Source organism: Nycticebus coucang, chromosome X, assembly GCF_027406575.1.
Source record: "Nycticebus coucang isolate mNycCou1 chromosome X, mNycCou1.pri, whole genome shotgun sequence".
Classification (NCBI taxonomy): Eukaryota; Metazoa; Chordata; class Mammalia; order Primates; family Lorisidae; genus Nycticebus; species Nycticebus coucang.
Genome location: NC_069804.1, coordinates 103422590 through 103431150, shown reverse-complemented (window position 1 = coordinate 103431150; position 8561 = coordinate 103422590). Strand labels below are relative to the sequence as shown.

General features: G+C 38.3%; 1 pseudogene; it reads left to right on the top strand.

Moving 5' to 3' along the window:
• The first annotated feature begins 5865 nt into the window (after window positions 1-5865).
• Window positions 5866-6637, top strand: LOC128578083 (ATP synthase F(0) complex subunit B1, mitochondrial-like; annotated as a pseudogene).
• The last annotated feature ends 1924 nt before the right edge of the window (window positions 6638-8561 follow it).

Here is an 8561-nt window from a genome sequence, read left to right as displayed (position 1 = left end):
GCAAGTCCATAGCTCAGTTTTGTCTTTTGCTAGGTTCTGTCCTTTAATTTCTGGGTGTTTATTTTGCTGAAGGTTCATTCTGATGGTCAGTGTATAGAACAGGTTGAAATATTTCTTGTAGGGCTGGTCTTGTTGTAGCAAATCTTTTATTGATATGCAGACATTGAGGAAATTTGCCACAATGTGGGAAGGTTTTAAAAGCATACACATACAAATACACAGAACAGACATAAGATACACTGGTATTGGTTTGAAGAAGTGCTGCTTTAGTTAATTAGAAGACAGTATATGCTCCACAATAATTTTCTCTACTATTCTTCATGATACATTCATAGACACATAGATGACTAGGAGATATTCTAAAACAGGGAGATCTTAAAGTCATTTAGTGCTGAAAAAGTGTAACTTTCTAGTGATTTGTAAGGTACATGTCCTAGATCATTGGAAATTGGACTCCCTAGGTCACTTCTAAGACTTAATGTCTCTAAATTTACAAAAGAGAATATTTGAAATAATTCTAACAAACAGAAGATTATAAAGAATATTAAATTGCATGCTATAGAGATATAAAGTCAATCTAATAAGGTGACTATTACAAAATAAAAGTGGGATCTGCACACCCAGTGCAGCAAAGACAGACACAAAGCTGAGAGTTGTAGTGAGAGAGGCATTTTTATTGAATGGCACCACGTAAGAAGAACAGATAACTAACACTTATGACCCAAATTCTCCAATGGCTTACAAGCAAGAGTTTTTAAATGCAAGAGTACATTTCAGAAAAGCAAAATTGTAAATCAATATGTGGTGGTTCTGTATAGGGCTGGACCCAAAATGCAGGATATCTGGAAAGGGATGGGCCTATGGATCATAGGTGGGTTCAAGAGATTCTTGGATTAGTGGAAAGGAATTTTAAGTTGGGTGTGAGTCTCTCCAGACTTCTTACAGAGAAATTTAGAATAAAGAACATTGGCCAGAGTTCTATTCCTCAGTTCCTCCTTATCTATGTTTTCTATCAGGTGGGGGCTCCTAAAAACACAACTCAGGAACCTATGTTAGTAAAAAATAAATAAATAGGGATTGATTACATTACTCATCTATGAAGAAGGATGACTTTATGGCCTTTTGTGACAATTTGGCTAGAACTGGAGACCATTTCCTAACTAAAGTATCTGAATCATGGTAGAAAAACCACCACACGTACTTACTATTAAATTGGAACTAATGAATGAACACACATGTGCACAGGAAAATTCAGTGGAAATCAACCGAGGGGAGAAAGTGATGGGCAAAAACCCACCTAACAAGTGCGATGGATACTATTTGGGTGATGGGTACACTTATAACATGAGTTAAGCATAATAGAATTAATAAATGTAACCAAAAACATTTGTACCCCCACAGTATTTCGAATTAATTTTTTTAAATATACACACTTATTAGTGAAAAGAAAAAAAGAACCTATGTTAAGATATCATCTATTAGTTTCCTTAGAGAAATAAAATGCCTCATGATTATGGCTTGCTTGGAGGGCCATTGTTATTATTATCTTTTTGCTCATCAGTTTGCCCACTCACTTTTAAAGGCTATCTAGATGCCCAGAATTTCCCCAGAAGGGATTCAAGATTTTCTTTTATTTCCATGCTTGGAGTCATACAGACAGAATTAGAAGTAACTCTTTCCATGATTTGAGAGATCTGGGTGAAAGCCAGCCTGAAAATACCAGAAAGCTGGAGAAAGGCATTTTCTCCATTTTTGTTTGGAATACACTATGGCCAGTCTGACACCAGAGTCCTTAGGCTTAAATGTAGGACAGTGATACTTTTGTACCTCAAAATGTTTTATAGCTTTAAAGAGCTTAAGAAGCATTGCCAAAAGGTAGCAACCATCTTCATCCTCAAGGGCACTTGGTAAAGTACTTGTGTTGTAGGAAGGTGAGACCCAGTGGAGAGAAAGAACATCTGAACACTGTATTATTTTTTTGGAGACAGAGTCTCACTATGGCACCCTCAGTAGGGTGCCATGGCATCATAGCTCACAGCAACCTCAAAGTCTTGGGCTTAAGTGATTCTCTTGCCTCAGCCTTCTAAGTAGCTGAGACTATAGGTGTCTGCCACAAATCCTGGCTATTTTTATATTGTAGTTGTCATTGTTGTTTAGCAGGCCTGGGCCAGGTTTGAACCCACCAGCTCTGGTGTATGTAGCTGGCACCCTAACCACTGAGCTATAGGCACTGAGCTGAAACACTATATTTAAAAGAGGAAGGGCTTTACTCCAGCTGGTGGAGCCATGGTGGACTAGAGTCCAAAATGGCTGTGCTTCCTGACTGGCTCTATCTTTTCTGTTCAGTCAAGGTTTCCTTGTCCATAGGTACCCTTCTTATTGGTCAGTCTGAATTGAGCTGGAAGAAGGCAGGCTCTGGCTTTCACAGAAATTGGGGCTTTTACATAAATGGGGGCTTTTACAGAAGTGGGAGCAAGCATTAGTTTTCAGGTCCCAGGAAGTTAAGCTTCTACAAATTCCTAAGAACTGAGTCACCAGGAGGAGAACCTTGCAAGTGTGTTTTTGGGGCCTCCTTGAGAAGGCCTCTGTTCTCTCACACCTCACTTTTGCTGGCTATCCTCTCTCATTTGTACCACAGGTCTTAAATTAACATTAGAAGCTTTGTCTTATGGATGGAGGGTGGGGGGAAGACTCCCAGGAACCCACAGACACAATGGGAGAGAGATCAGTAGGGAGTGGAGAATTAACCACCTGAGGGTGAATGTAACAAGCTGTTAGATAGATAGCAAGAGACCTTGGAGACTCTCTTAAGAGACAAAGTGGGTGCGTGCTTTGCCTTGGTGCTTCCAGTTGGTGGAGCCATGATGGACTAGAATCCAAAATGGCTGTGATTGCCACCCTTGGGAAGAATAAGGGTGGCCACATCTTAGTGCTGCTGCTAGGTTAGGAAGTTAGACATGAGCAGGATGAATGGTGGATGCTATTTTGGACTGGCTGGAGTCAGGCTGGCCTGGGTTGTCATGGGAAGGGGACTAATTTAGACCCTGCAGGTGTGGGAACTTTCAGGTTGCCTTGAGATAGAGGCTAATCAAAGTCTCAGGGACTTCCTGACATGGGCAGGCAGATGTGGTCATACTGACTTGGGTTGTTTGGGGAGGAGGATCTAAGAGGATCTGATTAGGACCCTAGGGAGGAGGCTCCTATGAAAGAATAGATGATGTGTCAAGGGGGTCCCTAATGACTGACCAGATATTTGGTCTACAATAGAGGGTCTCCAAGGACTGACTAATCGGAAAGAGGTAGATAAACCACAAAGTGGAAATATGATCAAAGCCTAGATATAGGGTCTTTGGAGCATGAGCACAGTTGAGGTAACAGTGTCCCTGCTTGCAGTTGCTTGCTCTACTCTTTTGTTCCATCTACTTGGTGCCAGTAACCATTCTTCAGTACTGTGAACCAAAAACCTGGGAACTTCATGTTCTGACATCTCCTTCCTCAACACCTAACATTTTGGCAAGGCAGCCAGGAGTAATTCAAAGGTTCTGGAAAAAAAACTCTTGTTTACTGAGTGAAAGATTCACAACTCCCATAAGATAAAATGATGAAACTCCTGTAAGATTTCCAGTTTTCTTTAAACTTGCTGGACTTTCTGATCTACACTCTGCCTGCTCTTGGTGTTTTCACATTTAAGATAAGGTGTCTCTTTTGTCTCTTTCCTTCCCAATTTAGATCCTGGCACTACAGAGGGACAATCTATCCTGGCAGTGCACTTCATTTCCCTCTCAGTCCCTAATACTAGGCATAAACACCAGAAGCTTGTAAAGAAGCCTCAAAATTCCTTGAGTGGAATTTCAAACCAAACCACAAGGTCTTTTGATAATGGGATGGAGACCAGAGAAAAGGTAGGGAAGAGGCAGTGCCAGAAGCAGAATCCAAGAGCAGAAAGAATTCTTTTCAAATGGTGGCTAGCACTATGGTAGAAATTTTTTAGAGGCAGAATTTCCCTGGAGGGTCACTCAGGAAGATAATATTCTCTTGGGGCTGCACCCTTCTCTCTCTGTAGGCATCTGGGTCTCTGAAGAAAAGGGCCCCAAGGAGTGGAGCTCACAGCCAGAACTGGCAGCACACCCCATGAGCTAGTAGTATCTTCCACACTCACAAACACTTTAGGGCTACTTTAGTCTGACAGATAGACCTCAGCCTCTGAACACATTCAACTTCATGATAGCAGGATGGCTGAGCCTCAGGTATCACTCTTTCTGTTACAGGTAGGGAAACTGATTTTTATAACTCTAGAGCCACTTCCTCTGTTTTCCTTGAATTTCCCCTCCGTTTCCCTTTCCTATATCCATTGTTGGAGTATCAGGGAAAATACAACTCCCTGTGTATTCCACAGCTTCTCTGTCCTCTGGGAGATCAAGTCCAATTGCCCTACCCCACTGCTGAAATGAAATCTCAAGGTTAAATTGAGGAACCAGAAGTCAGGTCCCCAGGTTCCTAGGTTCTTGGTTCCCAGTACTGAAGAATGGTTACTGGCACCAAGTAGGTGGAATAAATGAGTAGAGCAAGCATGTGTAAGCAGGCAAAATGCCAAAGTTTCATTAATGATTAAGCACAATACATTCCAAAGAAGGAGTGGATCAGCCCCCATCAGTGGAGGAGAAACTAAGTTTGACAAGATTTCTCCTTTTAGTCTGACTCACTAATTTTACGTAAAGTAGAGTGTGGAATACTCACGTACTTTCTTGGAAAAGGATGGAAAACTTCTGGAATTGGGAATCCCCCAATTTCTATCCTTGCAAGGCAATTTCTGGAGTTGCCATGGTATTTGTAAACTGTCATGGCACTGGTGGATGTGATTTTTACTGTGTTAATGAGAGTAGTTCATTTAGGGACACTGTTACCTCAACTGTGCTTTTTCTCCAAAGATCCTCTATCGAGACCTTGATCATATTTCCATTTTGTGGTTTCTCTACGTCTTTCCAATTAGTCAGTCCTTGGAGACCCTCTATTGTAGACCAAATATCTGGTCAGTCATTAGGGACCCCCTTGACACATCATCTGTTTTTTTCATAGGAGCCTCCTCCCTAGGATCCTAGTCAGATCGTCTTAGATCCTCTTCCCCCAAAACCCCAAGTCAGTATGACCATATCTGCCTGCCCATATCAGAAATTCCCTGGGACATTGATTAGCTTCTATCTCAAGGCAACCTTCTTGAAAGGTCCCACATATGCAGAGTCTCAATTAATTTCATTCCCATGACAACTCAGGCCAGCCTGACTCAAGCCAATCCAAAATAGCATCAACCATCCATCCTGTTCATGCCTAACTAACTGCCTAACCTAACAGTTGGATCTTTAAAACTATTATTTAATTTGTTGCTCCATCAATATTCTCCCTCCCTGTCAAAATCGTCATTGAGGCACTTTTTTCCTGGCATTTTACCCCATAATTAAGTACATGTACGAGAACGTAAATGTTTTCCAATAACACATTAGAGTCAGTTCCATGTCCTAAATAACACGAATGAATGAAGAAAGATTGATGAAAGTCTTTTAAGATTAAAGAATATAATAATTTGGAATATTAATTTTAATATTCAAAAAGTTATTGAAGCAAGATAAAATCATTATTCATGTTAACTTGCACTTATTACTTGAGTATGAATTAATAATGTGTTTATCTCTGTCTCTGTTAAAGGTTTTAATATCAGAAATTATGATTTTAGGGATATTAAATTCAATTAAAGAACCCAATAGGCTCATTTTTCCTTTAAGCACTGAAGTCATCTTCAAGTTTTAGGTGTGTAAGAAATTTTAAAATTGGACAGGAATGCTAAGACTGCTGCCTGGACCTTTGCTGACCATGCTATCCTGAGTGGTACTTTCTGCCTCTGTCACAGCGGCTGCCTCTGTGAAGAACTCAGCCCTCCTAGGTCCAGGGATGTTACAGGCAAAAAGGATCTTTCACACTGGACAGCCAAGTCTTGCCCCTCTACCACTTCTTCCTGAATATGTAGGAAAAGTTCATTTTGGTCTGATCCCTTAGAAACTCTTCCATTTTCTTTATCCTAAAACTGGTGTAACAGGACCCTATGTGTCCAGAACTGGGCTTATCTTGTATTTACTATCCAAAGAAATATATGTGATTACCCCAGAGACCTTCTCTACTATATCAATAGCAGGATTATTTGTCTATATAATTAAAAAACATGATGCTTATGTTGGAGAATTTGCTGATAAACTAAATGAGCAAAAACTTGCCCAGCTAGAAGAGGTAAAGCAAGCTTCCATTGAACATATTGAGGATGCAAATCATATGGAGAAATCACAGCAGGCCCTGGTTCAGAAATGGCATTACCTCTTTGATGCCCAGAGCAATAACATTGCTATGGCCTTGGAGTTTACTTACCAGAGCAGCTACATAGAGTATATAAGGAGATAAAGAATCTTGCCTGGACTATCACATCTTTGTGCAGAATATGAGGCATGGAAAGAAACAAGAGCACATGATAAACTGGGTGGAGAAGCACGTGGTGCAGAACATCTCTGCACAGCAGGAAAATGAGACAATTGCCAAGTGCATTGCAGATCTAAAGCTGCTCCCAAAGAAGGCTAAACCAAAGATAGTTCTGTAAATGTAATTTTCCCACTTGAGGCAACTAGAAATACTTAAAGGAAAGTAGTCGGTGTGACAAAAATCTTTCCATATTTCTGTCTCTACTGAAGTTATAGTTTACCTTCCTAAAAATGAAAAATATGACTTCGTATAGCGAAAGAACAAAATCTATTAGCCAGTTAGATGTGTTCTCACCCTTCCTATTCTGCATTTTGAGTTCTTACATAATTACTTTTGAATAAGAGATTTGCTTTTGTTAAAATGTGGTGCCTAACTAAAGTTTACCATGTTATTATTTAATTTGGTAATTAATTCCACTGTCTTGCAATAAAATTACAATTGGAAAAAATAAGAAATTTTAAAAGTGTATGCCACTTTTATATTAAATAATACAAGTTAAACCCCCCAAAACACAAAGGCATTTATATTTTAATTTGAAAAAAAAAGTCAATGGAACCAACCTTACAAAGATATATCAATCTGCAGCCACAAAAACCAATTGTAATGTTAATAAAATAAATTATCATAATAAGAATTTATTTAGGAAACAGTGGCATCACCTTTAAAAGTTCAATCACACATTCTTCATTGCCTGCAATCATTTGTTAAAACTCCAGTTTGTCTGTTCTAATTTGTTTTCGATAAGTCACTAATATTGTCCCTATCATTCCTCTTCAAAGCTCCTTATATTTATTTTTCTCTTTGTCCTACAGCATTGACATTAGTAAGGGATTTCAATTGGTTAAAGGAAAGAGTGACTAAAAATTGTGTTGCTTCATTGTTAAGCAGAGAGCATTATAGGGTCATTTGAAAGGTATGTAGTATGGTAACAGACTGCAGTCAGAAAAGAAAGAAAGGAAGAAAATAAATGTAAATTTTAGTGATCTCATTTTCCTTGTAGGAGTATTGATTTCATTCATCTTACTTGATAGACAGCATGACTAAGCACAAATTCCAAATTCAGAGCCATCAATTGAACAGGAAACGGGAGTGTAATAGAGAAAGGGTGAAGTGATGAATGTTATTTTGTTAGAGGAAGGAAAAAATTTAATCTTTCTTCATGAGGAATTTATCAATTTTCTGCTTGTTCTTAAGCCATCTTAATAAGCACTGGATAAATGTCCATTTAGGTATAAGAGAAAAATCATGTTTAAAATCTTGATTCAGGGGTCATATTTCAAATATTTTATTGTAATAGAGAAAAAAACTATCAGATTCCCTGTGCAATTGTTTAATGTCTTGGGTTTAACTTTCTAATAGTTATAGAGAAACACTAAAAAATTTCATCATGAGCAGTAGCAAATTTATAATTAAATAGTGTATCACATAGATTTGTCCAGCAACACTGAGAACAGTTTATATGAAAATTTCACTACAGATAATGGTCTCAGTAGATAGCACATTATTCCAACTGCATATATGCAGACTTGAGATGAGTCTATTCTAAGAGGGATTCAACAATATTAAAATGTAGGGGGTTGTGAAAACTGTAAAAACTATGGAATGAAGCTTGAGAATATAAATATTTGCAACTATTAGTGTTCATGCCAGCTGTCATACCTATACATGTGAAAGTTTCACAAAGAAATGGAAGGGATAAAAGAACAAACACTGTTTCTTTCATTTTATGTATAAGGTTATCTCCACTGAATAGATTGTCTAGTACAGATAGTTGTGCTAGAAGGCATTTGTCTAGCAAAATTGTGTTATATTCATAATGAAAATAAAAGGAAAAACAAATATTTATTGAATGGTTTATTGGTTAGGTTTAGAAGATAGAATCTATTTGAACAAAATACTTGTAAAAGTATAATATTATGTGTACAAACCAACAGTCTTCAGTGATACCTTAACATTTCTTGTAAGAAACATTTCTTGTAATGCTTGCAATAGTATACATTCAATATCTTAGCAAATAAGCACTATTTTGTGTGGCTTTATTA